At 46.2% G+C, this 23,375-nt stretch overlaps 1 protein-coding gene across 3 annotated transcripts in view; it reads left to right on the top strand.

The window, feature by feature from the left end:
- Positions 1–19,653: 19,653 nt before the first annotated feature.
- The window catches only part of LOC112205253 (MAM and LDL-receptor class A domain-containing protein 1-like), a 295,973-nt gene continuing 292,251 nt past the window's right edge, over positions 19,654–23,375 (top strand). For 2 of the 3 annotated variants that reach the window (XR_010150670.1, XR_010150669.1), the window contains exons 1-2: positions 19,654–20,908; positions 21,529–21,669. The gene's annotated coding sequence lies outside the window, so the exon portion shown is untranslated. Of the gene's footprint in view, positions 20,909–21,457; positions 21,670–23,375 lie in introns of those variants that run through there. The other variant, XR_010150671.1, reaches the window with a different exon arrangement.

Genomic DNA, 23,375 nt, shown 5'->3' with positions numbered 1-23,375 from the left:
CTACTAAAAATACAAAAAATTATCCGGGCGTGGTGGTGGACGCCTATAGTCCCAGCTACTCCGGAGGCTGAGGCAGGAGAATGGCATGAACCCGGGAGGCGGAACTTGCAGTGACCCGAGATCGCACCATTGCACTCCAGCCTGGGCCACAGAGCGAGACTCTGCCTCAAAAAAAAAAAAAAAAAAAAAGTTTATTGAGTAACGACAATGTTCAAGGCCTATGTGGGCATTTTGACAAAGTAAAACGGCAAGGTCTTGCCTTCTTCTTTGCCTGGACTACTCATGTGTACTTTCCAACTCTACACTCAGCTGTTAACTCCTTTTAGAGAGCCTGTCTTCATTATAACTCCCTAGATGGGTTTCAGGATTCTCAACTGTCTGTGAGCCCCAGAATCACCTGGGGAGCTTGTAAAAATATCTAATGCCCTCTAGAGCTGAGATTCAGAATCGATTATTCTGAAGGGGGCCAGATAAATTTTTTTTTTTTTTTTTTTTTGGAGATAGTGTCTCGCTCTGTCGCCGAGGCTGGAGTGTAGTGGCGCAATCTCGGCTCACTGCAACCTTTGCCTCCTGGGATCAAGCAATTCTCCTGCCTCAGCCTCCTGAGTAGCTGGGACTACAGGCACACACGAGTAGCTGGGACTACAGCCACCACGCCAGGCTAATTTTTCTGTATTTTAGTAGAGATGGGGTTTCACCGTGTTGCCCAGGCTGGTCTCGAACTCCTGAGCTCAGGCAATCTGCCTGCCTCGGCCTCCCAAAGTGCTAGGATTACAGGGGTGAGCCACCACGTCTGGCCTCTCCCGGGGATTTTTATAGAACTATGTGACTACTTACTTCAGCCTCAGAACTCTCAGTATTGTATTGAAATGAGGTGCTTCTTCTAACACAACAACTTTCCTCAACTTTGGCTGCACAATCAAATCATCCAGGAAATTAAAATTCCTGATATCCCTGACCAATCTGAGGCCCATCAAATCAGAATCTCTCCAGGCAATTCCAAACTGCAGCCAAGTTTTGATAGTCACTCTACTATAATAGATCATAAACACTTTGGGAGCAGGAATTTAGCCTTATTGATCTTGGTAACTCCATTGCCAATACACTGCTGGTGTGGGACTGGCATAAGCACACTGACAAATGTTTCTTAAATTAGCTCCACCAGAAAGTGAGTTTATAACCTAGAAGGGGATAAAACAAACAAGCAATTTATTATTTACAAGGTTGTAATCAATGACCTAGAACAGATACAATGAAGTTGTGTCTTATTTGGGAGATGATGGGTAAGGAGAAAATTAAGAGTTTTTAATTTTTAATTTTTAAAAACTGGCACATAATAATTGTACATATTTGGGGAGTACATAGTGATGTTGCAATACATATAATGTATGGTGATCTGATCAGGGTAATTAGCATATTCATCATCTTGAACATCATTTCTTTGTGTCATGAGCACTCAATATCCTTCTACTAGCTATTTGAAACTATATATTACTGCTAAGTAGAGTCATCCTACAGTGCGATGAAACATTAGAACTTATTCCTCCTAGCTAGCTGAGCTGACTCAGGTTGTGAGCCAGCATCCCCACACAGCCCCAGTATACTCCTTGGGTGTTCTGCAAGTCCATCTGGGCCAGAAAGCGATGTCAACCTCAGAGTCCTTGTGAGATCCTCTGCAAGCCTGGATTTAGAGCACCCTCCAGTGCTGAGATGGCTTCAGTGGTCACAGGCTGAAGGAACTCAGCAGTCAGCTTAGAATTTTAGGAAAGCCCTCAGCAGAAGGACAGCCACAAACAAAGCCAGACTGCAAAGACTAAAATAAATACCTAATCCCTCAAAGCACAGACGTTGTCACGCATCCACAAAAAACAAGAACATTTAGGGAAATATGACCTCACCAAATGGACAAAATAAAGTTGCCAGTGACCAACCCTAAAGTGATGGAGATGTGTGATGAGGTAAATAATTCAAAATAGCTGTTTTAAGGAAGCTCAATAAACTTCAAGCAAACACAGAGTCAATTCAGAAATTTATCAGAGAAATTTAACAGAGATTGAAATACTTAAAAAAATTAAACATAAACCTTAGAACTGAAAAATACAATGAATGAAATGAAAAATGCAATAGAGAGCATCAACAGCAGAACTGATCAAACAGAATAAAGAATCAGATCAAAGAGACCGTTATAAAATATGCAGGAGAAAAACGAAAATGAATGAAAAGGAAGGAAGCTAGCTCATGGAATCTTCGGGACAACATCAAAAGAACAAATATTTGGGTTATTGGTGTTAAAGAAGGAACTGAGAAAGACAAAGGAGTCAAAATCTTATTCAAAGAAATGATAACTGAAAGCTTTTTTTTTTTTTGAGATGGAGTCTTGCTCTGTCACCCAGGTTGCAATCTTTGCCTCCCGGGTTCAAGCAATTCTCCCTGCTTCAGCCTCCAGAGTAGCTGGGATTACAGATGCCTGCCACCACACCTGGCTAATTTTTGTATTTTTTAGTAGAAACGGGGTTTTGCCATGTTGGCCAGGCTGGTCTTGAGCTTCTGACCTCAGATGATCTTCCCACCTTGGCCTCTCAAAGTGCTGGGATTACAGGCATGAGCCACTGTACCTGGCCTGATAACAGAAAACTTTCTAAACCTGGAGAAAGTTATAAATAGAAACCCATAAATCCACACACAGCCAACTCATTTTTGACAAAGGTGTCAAGAACATACACTGGGGAAAGGACAGTCTCTTTAATAAATGATGCTGGGAAAATTCAATATCCATAAGCAAAAGAGTGAAGCAAGATCCCCATTTTTCATCATATACAAAAATCAACCTAAATGAATTAAAGACTTCTGAATGTGGAAAAAACAACAATTAATGTGCTTTTTCCTATTTTCTCACTCAATAATACAACAACAATCAATACAGGAGTCTTCCGTGACCCCAAAATATGTGGGGATTTCTCCCCACCAGGAAGCAAGCAATTAATTCTGCAGTGAACACCAGCTGAGTGTTCTCCAATTTAATTCCGACACTTTCTACCTAGTGATAATGTCAGATCCCACAGGTTGAGGGCTCAGTCCCCAAGACAACCTCCAGCCTTCAGACACCAGTAGCAGGTTCAGGACTCTGAAAATTCTAACTGACCAGCTTCAAGTTGGAGTTCCCATGACCCTGTCTTTGGATTTGACTAATTTACTAGAGTGCCTCACATATCTCAGCCATACACCTACTTATGTTTACCAGTTTATTACAAAGGATATTTTAAAGAATACAAATAAATAGCCAGATGAAGAGATGCACAGGACAAGGTCTGAAAAGGTCTGGAGTGCAGGAGCTTCTGATCCATGGAGTTGAGGTGTGCCATCCTTACAGCACATGAATGAATTCTTGTTTACCTTCCTGTCAGCCTCCATGTGTCCAGCTCTCTGGAAGGCCCCCAAACCCAGTCCTCTTGAGCCTTTTATGGAGACTTTGTTGGATAGGCATGATTGAAACATGGACATCCATGTCAAAATGTGATTGGACAAAACAGGTATGATTCAATACTAATAGACTGATTGGGGAAACCCAGAAAGGCCTGTCTGTTCACGTCGTTCTGTCCTCTCTGTGCAGCACTTTTTTCCTTTAGGGTATGGGGCAGGACACTCTCGCAAATGAGGCTCTTAGGGCCCACAACCAGACTAGGGTCCTGCCTTGGGCAGGTCAAAGGAGAACAGGAGAATGTTAGAGAGAGAGAGAGAGAGAGATTCTGTTTTCTGATTCCTGCTTCCAATGCCTGGCCTACAGTGCCCCAATATTATAACAAAATTCTGTCCGTGGAAGTTATGAGATAGGAATTGTGGATAAAAACCTACAAACACACACACACACACACACAATCACACACACACAGAGGCTGGCAGCCATAGGAAGCAGCTGTGAGAGTCTTTGTTTCTGTTCCTGAGTCCATTTAACCTTAAGGGTGGCTCTAGTTCTGTCCCCATTCTAAAAGCATTTCATTAGCTCCCAATTATAAAGGACTTTTTTCCTCCCAAAGCTGTTTGCTGGTACAAGGAAACAGAATAATATACACTATACGTATGTATGTATTTAAGATAGGATCTCACTGTATCATCCAGACCAGAGTGCAGTGGCACAATCACAGCTCACTGCAGCCTCGACCTTCCAGACTCGGGTGATCCTTCCACCTTAGCCTTCCAAGCAGTTGGGACTACAGGCACACGCCACCATGCCCTGGTGATGAATATCTCAGTTACCCTATTTGATAATTACACATTGTACATATTTGTACACATTACAAATTATCACATGTACCCCAAAAATATGTACAACTGATATGAATCAGTTTTTAAAATACATTTTTGCTAAATAAATAAAATAGCAATGGAAACTTGAAGAGGAAGACGAGGTCTCAGAGGATGTGCTGTCTGAATTAATTCCAGAGGTCTCTGTAAATGAATTGTGCACCAGCTGATTGAAATATGAGGCTGGTGCTCAGGAGAAAGGTAAGGTCTTGATAAGTAAGCAGGGATGTGGTCTGCATAGGGAAGAGAAATAAAGAAGTGGATGTCAATATTAAAGAGAAACTATGGAACAACAAAAGAAGCAAGAATGACTGAACCTTGAAGAAGCCTCTGCATGTAAAGAGCCAGAAACGGAGAGAGAAACAGCGTAATGTGAGATCTAGCAAGAGCAGCTGTGGGAGAAAGACTGTGATGCTGAAATATCTGAAGAAGGTGTGACTGAGTCTTGAACCTTGACAGACAATAGGGTTGCCTAGGAGAAGGGTATGGGATGAGTAGATTTCATGGACTTCAAAAGAGCAGGAAGATAAGGAGATGTTGGTGGCATCTACCTCTTCTTCCCCTTGGTTCCTAACCTTCTCCCATGCCTTTCCTGCCCCTCTCTGACCCAATTGCTCTATTCAGCCAATGTATGGACATGGCAGCAGCAGGAATAAGTAGACAGATGTTAGGAGAGTGGATGCAGGTTCTCTCTGGCCCATGGAAGCATAAGCTTTAATTACCCTGTCTCTGACTCAACTCTTCTCATGCTTATCAGTAGCGTAGCTGAGATCATTGAACATTCTCTGTTACAGTGCCTATTTTATCTAGAGCCAGCCTTCATAAACAAGTTGGCAGCTATCTATTAGAGATGGAATTTCCAGTAACCCTCCTTGACTGGTAGCCGATGTCTGCCATTCCACTATCAAAGCTTCATTTTGTTGGTCTAAAGCTTTGTTTCCTTTTGGGTTCCAGATTCCACTGGGAGAACACACACATGCATCTGCTATCAGTACATAATTTTGTTACAGAATTTATTATCATGGTTCTTTACTTTGTTGTCCATCTCCTTGACTAGCCCATGCATTAATCTGAAGCCATAAGCTGTGTTTTATTTACTTCCGAGCCCCCAGTCCTTAGCATGGCCCCTGAGTGTGTTGGAGCCAGCATGCACTGGCTTGCCAGGGTGGACCGTGCTCATCTCTTTCCAATTCTGTGATATCATGTTGATGGCTTGACATCAACGTGATCAGTTGCAGTGGGAGTATTTGCATCACAGATCTTGGCAAGTACAGCCTTTTTCAGGCCTTTTTCCTCTGGAGGGTCATCTACGACCACACTGCTGCATGTTCTTTTAAACTTAAGCAGCTTATTTTTCCTAACTATTGAACTTCTGGGACTATAGTAGGTTTCAAAGTGATACTACTGTGTATTAGTCTGTTCTCACACTGCTAATAAAGACATACCCAAGACTGGGTAATTTATAAAGAAAAGATATTTAATGGGCTCACAGTTCCACATGGCTGGGGAGGCCTCACAATCATGGCGGGAGGCAAAGGAGGAGTAAAGTCACATCTCGCATGGTGACAGGCACGAAGGCATGTGCAGGGAACTCCCCTTTATAAAACCATCAGATATTGTGAGACTTACTCAATATCACGAGAACAGCACAGGAAAGACTCACCCCCATGATTCAATTATCTCCCACCAGTTTCCTCCCATGACACGTGGGAATTGTGGGAGCTACAATTCAGGATGAGATTTGGGTGGGGACACAGCCAAACCATATCATACTGTAAAATAATAATAATGGGTTCTTAAATTTCCTTAATGCTTTACAGCTTCCTCCTTTGACCTCTCAACAAAGCTGTGAGGTAGGCCAGGAAGACTGTCGAGCCATCTGGGTTAGTGGTGAGCTTGCCAGGGATGTGATCAAGGAACTCTGCAGGGTGGCATGGAGGGAGAAATAGGGAGGATTTTCTCCCTGTGTCTCATGGAGTAGTCCTGTTTATGAACTTGGAATCATCCTCTTTGCCCCTTTTCTGAACTGCTTTTAGCTTTTGAAGACTAAGGACCAGAACTAGCTGCAGTATTGGGCTAAGCAGCCGTCCCCAGGATGCAGACGTAAATAGCCAAGGGCTACTTTTAAATATGTAGAAAAGCAGTTTGTGAGGTAAGCTATGAGAGACCACCAGCCTTATCTTGCTTGATTCTGTGGCTTTTTGTAATCAGTATCCTAGAGGATCTTATCGGGTGAATCTAAAAGTAAGACTGCTGACAAAGAGAGTATGTTTCAAACTTAGCCTGGAGGCTGAAGAGCTTTTCCCCATCCTGCCCGTCTCTGTCTCCAAAGAGCCTCAGGATAATTGGAATATGGCAGCATGCTAAGCCAAGATGAGAGAATCCAGTAGCATTCCCCAGCAAGGAGGATGTTTTGATGTGTTTTAAGCATAACGTTGTACATCATGGTGAAAGCTCTAAACCGGAGATCTGAGACTTCTTTGGAGAAAAAGCAATTAGCTTAGGAAATGTAATCATGTCTTAAGTGGAGAATATTCTGGCTCTGTGGCCTGGCTCTGACTTCTGACATGTTCCTAGGACCAAGCCCCAGGTTTGCTCTACTGGAATCATGTTCTCTGGTGAGTTCTGCCAAGCCTGGACCCTGCTTTGATAACAGGTCAGGTATCTCAGCCGCTGGGCCAGGAATGCCACAGTAGTTTCAGTCTTCCCAGGTGGCTAGATTCCTGGCCCTGGGCTGTGTTGAACAGCTACATCCTAATTGCAGGCCTCATCTCTGCTTCTTTTCTGCACTTGGAACTCTCTTCAGGCTGCCCATAACATCTCATCTAATGCTCTTCCTGCTTGCTCCTTCTCCAGAAAAACACTTATCATTCTTGAGTACTGCCCCCTCCCCAAGCCATTCTATATTTTTCTTGATAGTACTATGTGAAACTACCCTTTTAGTTGTCCAATTACTTATTTACCATCTGTCTCTCCTGCTTCTTTGCTAATTACTAGAATATAGACTCCAGGAAGACAGGGACTGTTTTGTTTACACTGGATTTCCAATACCTAGGATAGTATCTGACCCTCAGATAGTATCTGACCCACAGTAAGCTCTCAAGGAAGTATTTGAATGAATGCATACATGCATAAAGCCTTAGGCTACACTGTTCTGTCTTTACTCTGTCATTTCTCTAACTGCCTTCACCTGGGACCCTAGTGCCGCTGCCATCACAGTAGGTCTGTTTTATTCCTAGTCCCCATCTGTCTTTCCACTCCCCAGCTCAACTGGGCTTATGCCAGGAGACTCAGCATCAAATCTCTGGAGTTCTAAGTTTCCATTCTGAGAACTTGCAATCTCCATAACTGTCCAGATCTCTGTTTACCTGCCTGGTCTTGACATCTAGCCTTGCTCTTATTGCCAGTAGCTCTGCCTACTTGACACTTGATTCCCACTATGAGCTCTGGTCTCCCTGCTCTGCCTTGTGTCTTCTTTTTCCTAATCATGCTCCCCCAACTTTTGTCCATCCCTTCATATTTCAGCTCCTGCCCTTGCTGCCTATGGTGCCAGGACTTTCATGGAGAAGCCAGCATCAAGGCTGGTGGCTCCCTCAGCTTCTAATCCTAAGTATGAAGGACTTTCAGGGATACCAAAGTGAGAGACTCACTCTAGTGAAACCCAGAGTGTGTCAGTCGCTAAATATTCAATGGTGCCCAAGTCTCACCTTTGAGAGAATGTTTATCTTTCTAGGGATGATTAATGTAGCCATTTATCTCATTAAAAAAATTGTAAAATAAAACATGCACTCGTAAAAAATGCATAAAACAGATGTTTTGTTTAGTGAATAATTATATCACAAACTCCCTGTCTTAGCCTTTTTTGTGCTGCTATCCACAATATCTGACTGAGCAAAAAAGAGAATTTATTTCTCTGTTATGGAAACTGAGAAGTCCAAGATCGAGGTGCCAGCATCTGGTGTCTGGTGAGAGCCTTCTTGTCAGGTTCTCAGATAGCCTGGCTCTCTGGTGTCTGTGCACTTAACCTCTGTGCTATGGTAATTGGCTAGATACCGCATTCTCACATGGTGGAAGGTGGAAGGTGGAAGGGCAAGCAGGGTCCAACAATTTGTCCTCATGTCCCAAAACAGTAAAAGAGAGTGAACCCATTCCTGCAAACCTCTTTTATAAGGGCCTTGATGAGGGTGGCGCCTCATGACCTAAACACCTCCCAAAGGCCCCACCTCCTAATACTGTTGCACTTGGGATTACATTTCCAACACCATTTCTGGAGACGCATTCAGACCACACGACACTTTATATAACTACCACCCAGATTAAGAAATATAACATTACCAATGATACAGGAGTTAAGAAGAAATTACTTAGGCCAGGCGTGGTGGCTGACGCGTGTAACCCCAGCACTTTGGGAGGCCAAGGCAGGCGGATCACGAGGTCAGGAGATGCAGACCATTCTGGCTAACATGGTGAAACCCCGTCTCTACTAAAAATACAAAAAAAAAAAAATTAACCGGGCGTGGTGGCGGGCACCTGTAGTCCCAGCTACTCCGGAGGCTGAGGGAGGAGAATGGCGTGAACCCGGGAGGCGGAGCTTGCAGTGAGCTGAGATGGCGCCACTGCACTCCAGCCTGGGCGACAGAGTGAGACTCCATCTCAAAAAAAAAAAATAAAGAAATTACTTAGGCAGATAGTGAGGAGTACAGAAGTCCTCAGTAAGGTTTTCCTTTTAATGAAAAGCAGCCCCAAATTATTTTCCTTTCTAACAAAGAGCAGCCTGTAAAATTGAGCTGCAGACATAGATCCTGGCAGTTGTGCCAGTCATGTTCAAGATGGCAGTACCATCTTCCCTTCTCTTTGTCAGCCATGTGGACAGTAAGGAGCAGACAAGATGGCGCCACAAAGGGGAAAGTTCATTTGCGTAATAAGATTAGGGTGGGGAGGCCAGCCTTCCCCTCTCGATATGTAAACGTCATACCTGATGGAACCAATCTGTGTGCCCTATGTAAATCAGACACTGCCTCCTAAAACCTGACTATACATACAATTCTGAGCATCTGCCACTGGCCAGTCTTTCTTCTTGGAAGGCCCCTCTCTCTCTCACTGGAGAAAGAGCTGTTTTCCTTTCTCTTTCTTTTGCCTATTAAACCTCTGCTCCTAAACTCCTCGTGTGCGTCCGTGTCCTAAATTTTCCTGGCTGAGATGACGAACCCCGGATATCTACCCCAGACAATGTAGCCACTTCAGCAGCGATCCAGAACTCCCCTTGTGTTTCCACTCAATCGCAGCCTGTTCCCACCCTACCCCTAATGGGAACCACTATGCTGAATTCTGTGCTTATTTCTTTATTTTTCTTCGTGCTGGTACCACTTATCACTCTCTCGCTCTAAAAAATAGATTTGGATATTGTCTATTTTGAATTTCATGTAAATGGAAACAAACTCTATGTATCTTCTTATTTCTACTTCTTTGATGGAAACTCATCATTTTTTATGAGAGTGTTGTTTTCAAAAGACATTCTCTTTCTTTGTCGTTCTGCCTGTACCATCAGGATCTAGCAAAAATCATTATTGCTAAATTTATCCTTTTCTCATCCCAGGTTTTCTCGGAATGTGACTTGCAGTTTCCAGACAGGGTTTACTATATGTTTTCCAGATTGCTTTATAGTAAATCCAGTTTCGGTGTGCAGGCCCTCACCCCCTCCTAGCTGCCTACCACCCATCCCCTCCACCAAAGAAGGCGCACAAGATGCTTCCTTATCTCCTCTTTTGCACGTTAATAATAGAGATCCAGGCCAGGCACGGTGGCTCACGCCTGTAATCCCAGCACTTTAGGAGGCTGAGGCAGGCAGATCACCTGAGGTCGGGAGTTCAAGACCAGCCTGACCAACATGGAGAAACCCCATCTCTACCAAAAATACAAAATTAGCCGGATGTGGTGGTGCATGCCTGTAATCCCAGGTACCCGGGAGGCTGAGGCAGGAGAATCGCTTGAACCTGGGAGGCAGAGGTTGCAATGAGCCGAGATTATGCCATTGCACTCCAGCCTGGGCAACAAGAGTGAAACTGTATGTCAAAAATCATTATAATAGAGATCAAAATGCTCAGTGACTTGCATTGAAACCTAATATGTGAAGATGCAAGTTCTTGTTCTGTAGAAAAATAGAAGAATTGCTGAGGCTTTTGCCCTGACACAGGAAAAAGAATGTTGAAGAGTTGCCAGTCTTGGATAAAAATGATTCATGTGTCCAGGCAGGGCACGTGTCTGTAGTCCCACCTACTCAGGAGGCTGAAGTGGGAGGATTGCTTGAGCCCAGGAGTTTGAGTCCAGCCCAGGCAACATAGGGAGACCTTATCTCAAAAAAACAAAAACAAAAACAAACAAACAAAAAAAGATTGATGTGGAGTAGCTAACCACTAATTTGTTGTAAAGAGAAGCTTTTAGAGTTTTTGAACAGGAATAAACTAGTACATTTTAAAGTACTTCAATTCTAGAGTGCATTCATATCACTTAAAAATACTGAGATAGCCTAATTCTAGTATTCAAGAAAAATAGTGATCTGAATATGTGTTTTGATTCAAGCTGAATCTTTCAGTAAGTGTATCTGTGCAGTTCTATTTATGTTGCACAGTTTTGTAAATAGGGCCTGAGTGCATTCTCTGGGTGAAATGAGTCATGAAAGCGGTGCTTCATGTTGCTGCTGTTCCAATGTTGGCTTTCCGAGTCACGGGTGTCATCACTAATTTATATGCGGGAGGATGATCATTCTGAGGCAAAGAATAAAAAACAAAGCCAAACAAAAACAACAACAAAAAAGTCTTCTCTTTTTGGCGATCAAGCCAGAAGCTTCCATGTGGTTCTCAGAAATTGCATAAATCCACCCACTGTTCTGAGCTCATTCATACTCTGCACTAGAGCCGTTTGGCATGCGGTGTAGTCATTGCAAAGGGCTGTGTCAGCAGGTTCTAGTTCTTATCCATGCTCCCGGTTGCTGGCGTCTGAACAGGTGTGGGTGTGTACTCTTGCACCTGTGAGTAATGTCTTTAACAAATCTAATCTCACTGGTACCTTTGGATAGGGGGATCGTCTCTAAATACTCACTATTACTTTCAAGAATAAATACCTGAAGCCCAGGACTTTCCAGCTCACATGCACATCTCAGTTGCCTCTGTTTCTACCTTTTGCACAGCCAAATGTTTTCTTACCAGTAAGATAGAGGGAGAAGGAAAATACAAGAATAACCTTCACACAACCATCTGAAAGATGTCAACTATATGAAACAAGAGGAAACAAAGCATGCAGCTTATGATATTGTGGGGCCCAGGCCAACTTTGTGTCAGGACCTTTCCTTCCTGGAGAGGGGGCCCTTGGAGTGGCTCTTTGCTTAGGGAGTTAGGTGGCTACAAAAAGCAGCTGAAAGTTGTTTGGGGAATCCACCCAGAGACAAAGTCCCACAGAGTTTGGAGAGCCATACACAATATAATTTATTGTAAAAATACTCTTTAAAGAATCAGTGCAGAGGAGTTCATTTTTCAGCTAATTTTATCTGTGTAACTCGGGAACACACCCCAAGTGGGACTGTGAAGTGAGTTTTCTTCTGTCCTCTCCTTGACTGTCATCATATTAAAAAGTAAAAATGCTAGCAGGAGGCTAGGTAATTTAGATGTTCTTCCTTGTCCCCTCCTGCCCCCTCCTTAACCTCCTCCCAAATAGTTCCACTTCATTTCTATTAACTCTCATTGAAATCTAGTCCATATACATCCTACCCCATCACAATGTAGTGGGGCTAGATGATTTGTAGAAGGATGCTGCAATGTTTACAGTTACTAGTGTTTTACAGTCAATTATTTTATTTTATTTAATTAATTTATTTATTTATTTTGAGACAGAGTCTCACTCTGTCTCCCAGGCTGAAGTGCAGTGGTGTGATCTCAGCTCACTGCAACCTCTGCCTCCCAGGTTCAAGCGATTCTTCTGCCTCAGACTCCCGAGTAGCTGGGATTACCGGCACCCGCCACCATGCCTGGCTAATTTTTTGTATTTTTAGTAGAGACAGGGTTTCACCATGTTGGTCAGGCTGGTCTTGAACGCCTGACCTCATGATCCGCCTGCCTCGGCCTCCCAAAGTGCTGGAATTACAGGAGTGAGCCACTGCGCCTGGCATACAGTCAATTATTTTTATCCTCAATCTGCCTTAATCTGTTTCTGCTGCTATAACAAAAATACCTTAGACTGGGTAATGTATAAACAATAGAAATTTATTGCTCACAATTCTGGAGGCTGGGAAGTCCGAGATCAAGGTGCCGGCAGATTTGCTGTCTGGTGAAGGCTCACTTTCTGCTTCAAAGATGGTGCCTTGTTGCTGCCTCCTCACATGGTGGAAGGGGAGGAAGGACCATGCAGGCTCCCTCAAGCCTTTTTATAAGGCACTAATTCCATCTGTGAGAGCAGAGCCCTCATGACCTAATTGCCTTCTAAAGGCCCCACCTCTTAACTGTCACATCAGGATTAAGTTTCAACATGAAGTTTGGAGAAATACATACATTCAAACCATAGCATCAGCATTCCATGAATACCATAGATTCTGAGACTAGCAGTAAGTAGAAGGTCTCTCATAAACCCACCCCTCAAGGGCCAGGCAGAGCTGACAGCTGTGGGTGGGGTTAAGGGTCTGTAGGGGTGAGTGTCAGTAGGAGATAGGCTAGTGAGTGTGGCTGGCTTAGGGCAAAACTATGCAACAATATTTTTTTTCGTAAGACACGGTCTCACTCTGTCATCCAGGCTGGAGTGCGGTGCCATGATCTCAGCTCACTGCAGCCTCTCCCTCCTGAGTTTAAGTGATTCTCCCACCTCAGCCTCCCAAGTAGCTGAGACTACAGGCACACACCATCACGCCCAACTAAGTTTTGTATTTCTTGGTAGAGACCAGGTTTCACCGTGTTGGCCAGGCTGGTCTCAAACTCCTGACCTCAAGTGATCTGCCCACCCTGGCCTCCCAAAGTGCTGAGATGACAGGTGTGAGCCACCACATGCAGCCCAGCCCTATGCAACTTTTTTTTTTCTTTCTTTCTTTTTTTTTGATACAGCGTCTCACTCTGTTGCCAGGCTGGAGTGCAGTGGTGTGATCTCGGCTCACTGCAACCTCTGCCTCCTGGGTTCAAGCGATTCTCCAGCCTCAGCCTCCCAAATAGGTGGGACTACAGGTGCGTGCCACCAGGCCCAGCTAGTTTTTGTATTTTCAGTAGAGACAGGGTTTCACCATATTGGCCAGGCTGATCTCGCACTCCTGACCTCGTGATCTGCCTGCCTCGAACTCCCAAAGTGTTGGGATTACAGGCGTGAGCCACCGCGCCTGGCCCCTATGCAACATTTTTGATGAAAAAAAAAACTCAACTGACTTTTGAAGATAAAAGGAAGAGCTAGGTATGTTCGGATTTATATGAAGAGTTTACATTTAAATTGATTTGAAAATTCCTTTCATTCAACAATTAAATACAGATTTCATCTCTAATAAGAATTCATTTGTCTACAACTCAGAGTGGCCAAAGGAAATGGCAACACAGAGAACTTAGTCTATTGAATGAACAAATAACTCATTCACCAACAAGGCTGCTACCTCTTAGGATCTGCTGGGAACATGTGAGTGAAAAACTAAATGTAGGAATCAAGGTAAAACTTACTATTTATCACCATAGGCAAACACATCAGTCACTGCATCATCTATCTCCTTCAAGTTGTGAACCAAAACATATCTGATACAGGTCTCAATCCATTTAGAGATAAATTGCCCAAGGTTAAGTATATGCAGCTGAGAGGCAGGTCTGTGCCTTTCTCCAGAGATGATTTTGAGGGCTTTAATATTTAAAGGGGAAAGAGCGGATACTGGGGAAAGAGGAAGAAATGTTTACAAGGTGTGGAAAGATACGAGACAAATGGTTGCATTGTTTTGAGTCTTTGATCAGCCTTTCACCAAATACGCAATTTACACGTGAGAGGAGGGTAAAGGAGTAGTCACTTACGCCTTAGTCTAGCTCAGGGAATGTGCATTTTTACAGAGGAAGCAATCAGATATGCATTTGTCTTAGGTGAGTACAGAGGGATGACTTAGAGCTCTGTCCTTTGTCCTGTACCTGTGAAGATAAGCCATCAGTTTACATTGTCAGGGTAAAATTCAACAGAACTGTTTTAGGGTAAAGATCTTGGGGCCCACAAGGAATTTCCTGATGAACAAATTGTGAGGGAGGTACGTAGCCTTTTAAAAAATCTTGGCCTGGTGCGGTGGCTCATGCCTATAATCCCAGCACTTTGGGAGGCTGAGGTGGGTGGATCACATGAGGCCAGGAGTTCGAGACCAGCCTGGCCCACATGGCAAAGCCCTGTCTCTAATAAAAACCCAAAAATTAGCCAGACGTGGTGGTGCGTGCCTGTCATCCCAGCTACTCAGGAGGCTGAGGCAGGAGAATCGCTTGAACCCAGGAGGCGTAGGTTGCCGTGAGTGGAGATCGTGCCTTTGCACTCCTGCCTGGGCAACAAGAGTGAAACTCCATCTCAAAAAAAAAAAAAAAAAAAAAAAAAAATCTTTGGGCCGGGTGGGATGGCTCACATCTGTAATCCTAGCACACTGGGAGGCCAAGGTGAGCAGATCACTTGAGATCAGGAGTTCAAGACCAGCCTGGCCAACATGGTGAAACCCTGTCTCTACTAAAAATACAAAAAATTAGCCAGACATGGTGGCAGGCGCCTGTAGTCCCAGCTACTCGGGAGGCTGAGGCAGGAGAATCGCTTGAACCTGGGATGCAGAGGTTGCAGTGAGCTGAGATTGTGCCACTGCACTCCAGCCTGGGTGACAGAGCGAGACTCCATCTTAAAATAAATAAATAAATAAATAAATAAATAAATAAATAAATAAATCTTTGTAGCTGTCTTATTTAGGAATAAAATGGGAGGCAGGTTTGCATGACACGGTTCCCAGCTTGACTTTTTCCTTTGGCTTAGTGATGTTGGGGTTCCAAGATTTATTTTCCTTTCACAAAGCCAAATTTTAAAGGTCACGATAGAAATGGAGACTAAAGTTATTTGCTGTCATTCTTTATACATCTGACACTTCTAGTATCTAAACCATTAATGTATCCCTTGGTCTCCAACTATATAAATAGAACTTGGCCCACTCTTCTGTATAAAAAGTGAATCGTACCCCTGGCATATGTGGTGGAATGGTAATTTTATTAAGCAGTGAGTGTTGGTTAAATAAATTGTGGATCAGCCATATTATGGACTATTACACAGTCATTCAAAATCAGGTTTTTTGAAAGACATTTAGTGATTATAAAGCTGCTGATGCTATAATGTTGTTTTTAAAAGCTAGATATTTGATAAGGTGATTTTTTAAATATGCGTATGTGTAACATATATACTGTGCATCCATATATGCAAAAAAGACTAAAAGAAAATATACCAAAATATTAATAATGGTTATAAGTTTTAGGATTATATATGATTTAGACATTTAGAATATTTTTCCATCCCAACTATTGTACAATGCACATATTATATTTAGTATAGAAAAAAAAATTTTGTTTAAGAATTGCTATCACTCCCAAAGTGTCTAATCTATTTTCTGGAACATTACCAAAAGATGAACATTAAATTAGACGTTGACAATGTCAGGAAGACAAATTTCATCATTTTGCAAACTATTTACTTTGGTTCCCTGGCCACATGCTACCCCAAATCTGCAGAGCCGTCCCTAAAACAAAAGACACAGATAACTGCTGGTGAAGCAGCTTGAAGTCCTTGTCTTTTTTTTTTTTTTTTTTTTTTTTTGAGACAGAGTCTCACTTTGTTGCCCAGGCTGGATGGAGTGCAGTGGTGTGATCTCGGCTCACTGCAGTCTCCAACTCCAAGGTTCAAGCAATTCTCCTGCCTCAGCTTCCCAAGTAGTTGGGATCACAGGTGCTACCACCACACCTGGCTAATTTTTGTATTTTTAGTAGAGACAGGGTTTCACCATGTTGGCCAGCCTGGTCTCGAACTCTGGACCTCAGGTGATCTACCCACCTCAGCTTCCCAAAGTGCTGAGATTACAGTCATGAGCCACCACACCCGGCCTGAAGACCTTGTCTTTTCTTTTTTCTTTTTTTTTTTTGAAACGGAGTCTCACTCTGTCACCCAGGCTGGAGTGCAGTGGCACGATCTCTGCTCACTGCAACCTCTGCTTCCCGGGTTCAAGCGATTCTCCTGCCTCAGCCTCATGAGTAGCTGGGATTACAGGCACCTGCCACCACGCCCAGCTAATTTTTTGTAATTTTAGTAGAGACGGGGTTTCACCACGTTAAGCAGGATGGTCTCGATCTCCTGACCTTGTGATCTGCCTGCCTCGGCCTCCCAAAGTGCTGGGATTACAGGCCCGGCCCAAGCCCTTGTCTTTTTTTTGTTTTGTTTTTTGAGACGGGGTCTTGCTCTGTCACCCAGCCTGGAGGGCAGTGGCGTGATCTCGGCTTACTGCAAGCTCTGCCTCCCAGGTTCACGCCATTCTCCTGCCTCAGCCTCCCGAGTAGCTGGGACTACAGGTGCCTGCCACTACGCCCAGCTAATTTTTTATATTGTTTTAGTAGAGATGGGGTTTCACTGTGTTAGTCAGGATGGTCTCGATCTCCTGACCTCGTGATCCGGCTGCCTCGGCCTCCCAGAATGCTGGGATTACAAGCATGAGTCACCCACCGCGCCCGGCCCCAAGCCCTTGTCTTTTAATGGGTCAATTGCATCATCCTCACCTATGAATGACAGCACTGGAAATGGTGACTCCATGGGTAAATACATGATTTTATTTTTCCTTTTCTTTTCTTTTTTTTGAGACGATGTCTCTCTATGTTGCCTAGCCTGGTCTCGAACTCCTGGGCTCAAGTGATCTTCCTGCCTCAGCCTCCCAAAGTGCAAAGATTACTGGTGTGAGCCACCATGCCGGTCCAGCAATCCATGATTCCATATAGGTGAATAGGAAGACTTTCTTTCTTATTATTTAGATATCTTTGAAAGATAATCGGTAGTTTAAAGCAAAATTAGCTCCATACTAAATATTCATACTAGCTATTTTAATTTTTATAATTATACTATTGAAGTGGATACTCTTGTGCAGACTTTACAAATGAACAAACTGAAGTTTAGAGATTCTAAATATTCTAAATAAATAGGTCATATAGGCATATCATTATACTGTCTATTGCTCAATGCCCTTGACAGTGCACAGTTCCTTGGCTAAAACTATGTGGAAGCAGGGAAAAATGAATCCAGCAATTACTATATTTAGCTGCTTTTACAAATGCCTCTTGGTTAAAAAAAAAAAAAAAGACATTCATTGGTAGACATTACCACATTGCCAAGTCACTCATAAATCTAAGTACGAAAGTCAGTAAAAAAGGATGATGTTATCTGATTCACTGAAAGGGAAATAAGCTGAGATCTGCTGGGTTAGGACAAAGGCCAGCTGGGCTTTATGAGAATTCAGATGGCAAGGAACAAGCTTTTTATTCCTTGCCAAGAGGGAGAAGGGAACAATACTATAAGGAAGAATCTCTGTGGTTCAAACAGATTATGTGGTTTATTATTTTCATTTAGATTAGGGAAAAAATCAGTGGGCACAGAATAAATAGCAACTGCCTCTTTCCCCCTCCCCAGCAAGCAGAATATTCATTTCCTCTTTGAGGAAAGGATACATTAAAAAGAATACTCTTGAGATGATAAATATGCTAATTACCGTGATCTAATCCCTATACATTATGTATATGGAAACACCACTATGTACCCCATGAATGTGTACAATTATTGTCAATTTAAAAATACAATTTTAAAAACACTCATTTTATTTTTTTAAATTAATTGTTCTTATTTTAAAAATTATTATTTTTTAGGGATGGGATCTCACTGCATTGCTCAGGCTGGTCTCAAACTCCTGGGTTCAAGCAATCTTCCTGCCTTAGCTTCCCAAAGTTCTGGGATTACAGGCATGAGCCACCAAGCCCAGCCAAAAAAAAAATACTCATTTAAATCTGCACAAGTTTGATGGCACAAGTCTGTATAAATGGACCTGTGCCTTTATAAAACCTCAAACACAGCAAAGGTTCATGAAACAATGTATATCTATTCTTCTTATTCACTGTCATCAATGCTGACCAGGGAAAATTGCACAGGTGCACGTGTGTGTGTGTGTGTGTGTGTGTGTGTGTGTGTGTAGGGCTAGTGAAGCAGGCAACTACCAGAGATACATTATTAAAAAGCTAACATTTATTGGCCAGCTGCGGTGGCTTACGTCTGTAATCCCAGCACTCTCACGGCTGGTGCCTCCCCCCCCCCGGCAATGGGGGTCCCAAGAGCCAGCGGGGGAAAAGGGGCTGGCTCTCAGCCACCACAAAATGGGGGGCCTTTATGTTCAGGTTTTGCCCAAGAGTCAGCTTATTTGCTTCTTGTACTAGCAGGGCAGTTGCTGCCAAGGCCTCAAACAGGGGGGCCATCCTTTAGAAACCCTGTCTAGTTGTTCAGAGAGGTAGGCCACCGGCCTCAGCCAGGGCCCCACAGTTTGGGTTAAAAGTCTAGCTGCCATCTTTTCTCTGTCTAACGCATACAATGGAAAAGGCTTTGTGAGATCGGGTAGCCCCAGGGCTGGGGCTGCCAGAAGTTTTTCCTTTAACTCATGAAAGACTTGCTGTTGTTGGGACCCCCATTCCAAATGTTCCAGGTCCCCGCCCCCTTTGTAACCTCATACAAAGTCTTGGCTAATACTGCGAAGTTTGGGATGCACAGTCTACAAAACCCCACAGCCCCTAAGAACTCCCTCAACTGCCTTCTGCCCTTAGGCTCTGCTACATTGCAAATGACCTGCTTTCATTCTGTTCCCAGGCTGCGTTCGGACCCCTGTCAGATAGTAAATTCCAAGTAAGGTACCTGCCGTCCGCAGATTTGAGCTTTCTTCTTGGACAGCTAATACCCACAGTCCTCCAAGTGGGTCCTAAGGATCTTAGGATCAGCGATGGGGGTCCTAAGCCGGGGGGGATGAGGGGCTGGCCCTCAGTCTCTTCCTCATTGGGGGTGCCTACCCCCCCTGCGATGGGTGTCCTAAGAGCCAGGGGGGGAAGAGGGGCTGGCTCTCAGTCCCTACCTCGTGGGGGGTGCCATCCCCCCTGCGATGGGGGTCCCAAGAGCCAGGGGGGGAAAAGGGGCTGGCTCTCAGTCCCCGCCTTGTGGGGGGTGCCTCCCCCCCTGTGATGGGGGCCCTGAGAGCCAGGTTGGAAGAGGGGCTGGCTCTCAGTCCCCGCCTCGCGGGGGGTGCCTCCCCCCCCTGCGATGGGGGCCCTAAGAGCCAGGGGTGATGTGGGGCTGGCTCTCAGTCCCCGCCTCGTGGGGGGTGCCTCCCGCTCCTGCGATGGTGGTCCTAAGAGCCAGAGGGGGAAGAGGGGCTGGCTCTCAGTCCCTGCCTCGTGGGGGGTTGCCTCCCCCCCCTGCGATGGGGGTCCTGAGAGCTGGGGGGATGAGGGGCTGGCTCTCAGTCCCCGCCTCGCGGGGGTGCCTCCCCCCCTGCGATGGGGGTCCTAAGAGCCGGGGGCGGAAGAGGGGCTGCCTCTGAGTCCCTGCCTCGTGGGGGGTGCCTCCCCCTCCTGCGATGGTGGTCCTAAGAGCCAGAGGGGGAAGAGGGGCTGGCTCTCAGTCCCCGCCTCGTGGGGGGTGCCTCCCCCCCTGCGATGGGGGTCCTGAGAGCCAGGGTCGAAAGAGCGGCTGGCTCTGAGTCCCCGCCTCGCGGGGGGTGCCTCCCCCCCCTGCGATGGCGATCCTAAGAGCCGGGGTCGGAAGAGTGGCTGGCTCTGAGTCCCCGCCTCACGGGGGGTGCCTCCCCCCCCTGCGATGGGGGTCCTAAGAGCCTGGGGCGGAAGAGGGGCTGGCTCTCAGTCCGTGCCTCGCGGGGGTGCCATCGCCCCTGCGATGGTGGTCCCAAGAGCCAGCGGGGGAAAAGGGACTGCCGCTCAGCCACCACAGCATGGGGGGCCTTTATGTTCAGGTTTTGCCCAAGAGTCAGCTTATTTGCTTCTTGTACTGGCAGGGCAGTTGCTGCCAAGGCCCTCAACCACGGGAGCCATCCTTCGGAAACCCTGTCTAGTTGTTCAGAGACGTAGGCCACCGGCCTCAGCCAGGGCCCCACAGTTTGGGTTAAAAGTCCAGCTGCCATCTTTTCTCTCTCTAACGCATACAATGGAAAAGGCTTTGCCAGATCGGGTATCCCCGGGGCTGGGGCTGCCAGAAGTTTTTCCTTTAACTCATGAAAGACTTGCTGTTCTTGGGATCCCCATTCCAAAGGTTCCGGTCCCCGCCCCCTTTGTGACCTCATACAAAGGCTTGGCTAATACTGCAAAGTTTGGGATCCACAGTCTACAAAACCCCACAGCCCCTGAGAGTTCTCTCGGCTGCCTTCGGCCCTTAGGCTCTGGTAGATTGCAAATAACCTGCTTTCTTTCTGTTCCCGGGTGACGTCGGACCCCTGTCGGAGAGTAAATCCCAAGTAAGGTACCTGCCGTCGGCAGATTTGAGCTTTCTTCTTGGACACCTAATACCCACAGTCCTCCAGGTGAGTCCTAAGGATCTTAGGATCCGCGATGGGGGTCCTAAGGCAGGGGGGGAAGAGGGGATGGCTGTCACCCAACCCAAAATGGGCGGCCCTTATGTTCAGGTTTTGCCCAAGAGTCAGCTTATTTGCTTCTGGTACTATCAGGGCAGTTGATGCCGCGGCCCTCAAACAGGGGGGCCATCCTTTAGAAACCCTCTCTATTTGTTTAGACACGTAGGCCACCGGCCTCAGCCAGGGCCCCAGAGTTTCGGTTAAAATTCCAGCTGCCATCTTTTCTCTTTCTGACACGTTCAATGGAAAAGGCTTTGTCAGATCGAGTAGCCCCGGGGCTGGGGCTGCCAGAAGGTTTTCCTTTAACTCATGAAAGACTTGCTGTTGTTGGGATCCCCATTCCAAAGGTTCCCGGTCCCCGCCCCCTTTGTGGTCTCATAGAAAGACTTGGCTAATACTGCAAAGTTTGGGATGCACAGTCTACAAAACCCCACAGCCCCTAAGAATTCCCTCACCTGCCCCCTTTGTGACCTCATAGAAAGGCTTGGCTAATACTGCAAAGTTTGGGAGGCACAGTCTACAAAACCCCACAGCCCCTAAGAATTCCCTCACCTGCCTTCTGCCCTTAGGCTCCGGTAGATTGCAAACGACCTGCTTTCTTTCTGTTCCCGGCGTTTGGACCCCTGTCGGATAGTAAATCGCAAGGAAGGTACCTGCCGTCGGCAGATTTGAGCTTTCTTCTTGGACACCTAATACCCAGAGTCCTCCAGGTGGGTCCTTAAGGTTCTTAGGATCCGCGATGGGGGTCCTAAGCCAGGGGAGGATGAGGGGCTGGCTCTCAGTCCGCGCCTCGCGGGGGGTGCCTCCCCCCTCTGCGATGGTGGTCCTAAGAGCCAGAGGCGGAAGAGGGGCTGGCTCTCAGTCCCTGCCTCGTGGGGGTTTGCCTCCCCCCCCTGCGATGGGGGTCCTGAGAGCTGGGGGGATGAGGGGCTGGCTCTCAGTACCCGCCTCACGGGGGGTGCCTCCCCCCCTGCGATGGGGGTCCTAAGAGCCGGGGGCGGAAGAGGGGCTGCCTCTGAGTCCCTGCCTCGTGGGGGGTGCCTCCCCCTCCTGCGATGGTGGTCCTAAGAGCCAGAGGGGGAAGAGGGGCTGGCTCTCAGTCCCCGCCTCGTAGGGGTTGCCTCTCCCCCTGCGATGGGGGTCCTAAGAGCCGGGGTCGGAAGAGCGGCTGGCTCTGAGTCCCCGCCTCGCGGGGGGTGCCTCCCCCCCTGCGATGGGGGTCCTAAGAGCCAGGGTCGGAAGAGCGGCTGGCTCTGAGTCCCCGCCTCGCGGGGGGTGCCTCCCCCCCTGCGATGGGGGTCCTAAGAGCCAGGGTCGGAAGAGCGGCTGGCTCTGAGTCCCCGCCTCGCGGGCGGTGCCTCCCCCCCCTGCGATGGGGGTCCTAAGAGCCTGGGGCGGAAGAGGGGCTGGCTCTCAGTCCGTGCCTCGCGGGGGGTGCCATCGCCCCTGCGATGGTGGTCCCAAGAGCCAGCGGGGGAAAAGGGACTGCCGCTCAGCCACCACAACATGGGGGGCCTTTATGTTCAGGTTTTGCCCAAGAGTCAGCTTATTTGCTTCTTGTACTAGCAGGGCAGTTGCTGCCAAGGCCCTCAAACAGGGGAGCCATCCTTCAGAAACCCTGTCTAGTTGTTCAGAGACGTAGGCCACCGGCCTCAGCCAGGGCCCCACAGTTTGGGTTAAAAGTCCAGCTGCCATCTTTTCTCTCTCTAACGCATACAATGGAAAAGGCTTTGCCAGATCGGGTATCCCCGGGGCTGGGGCTGCCAGAAGTTTTTCCTTTAACTCATGAAAGACTTGCTGTTCTTGGGATCCCCATTCCAAAGGTTCCGGTCCCCGCCCCCTTTGTGACCTCATACAAAGGCTTGGCTAATACTGCAAAGTTTGGGATCCACAGTCTACAAAACCAAAAGATCAGCAAAGATCTTTATGGGCCTCTCTGTGTAGTGTTTCTTTCATCCAGGTATAGATAGGGTAGGACACCAGTTAAATGAGGTTCTTATGACCTATTTTGAGGAGAAGTAAGCCGGATAATTCCTTTATGGCTGGCTCTCACAAAGGAAAGAGAGGGGAAGGCAGAGAGGGACTCCAAGGTGCTATATTTTGGGACAGCATGTTCTGACTCCAAGGTGTTGTATTTTGAGATAGCATGTTCTGAGCCCTGGCACAAGTAAATTTAATGATCCTTGAGATTGGAGACCCTCCTTGATAGGATAGAAATGTACCTTCTGTCTGTGTCCTGGACTGGTGGTCCACTATGCAGGTTCATAAGATTCCTGGCATAAATTACTTCTTCCTTTCCCTCCTTTCTCTCTCTCTCTCTCTCTTTTTTTCTTCTTGGAATAACAACATAATATGAGTAATTAACAAGAAAGAAAACAAATTATATCAGTCATTATTCAGCGTTAGAATAAACTAA

This window comes from Pan troglodytes, chromosome 14 (genome assembly GCF_028858775.2).
Source record: "Pan troglodytes isolate AG18354 chromosome 14, NHGRI_mPanTro3-v2.0_pri, whole genome shotgun sequence".
Lineage (NCBI taxonomy): Eukaryota > Metazoa > Chordata > Mammalia > Primates > Hominidae > Pan > Pan troglodytes.
The sequence above is the reverse complement of the archived record's forward strand: the minus strand, read 5'-3'. Positions and strand labels throughout refer to the sequence as shown.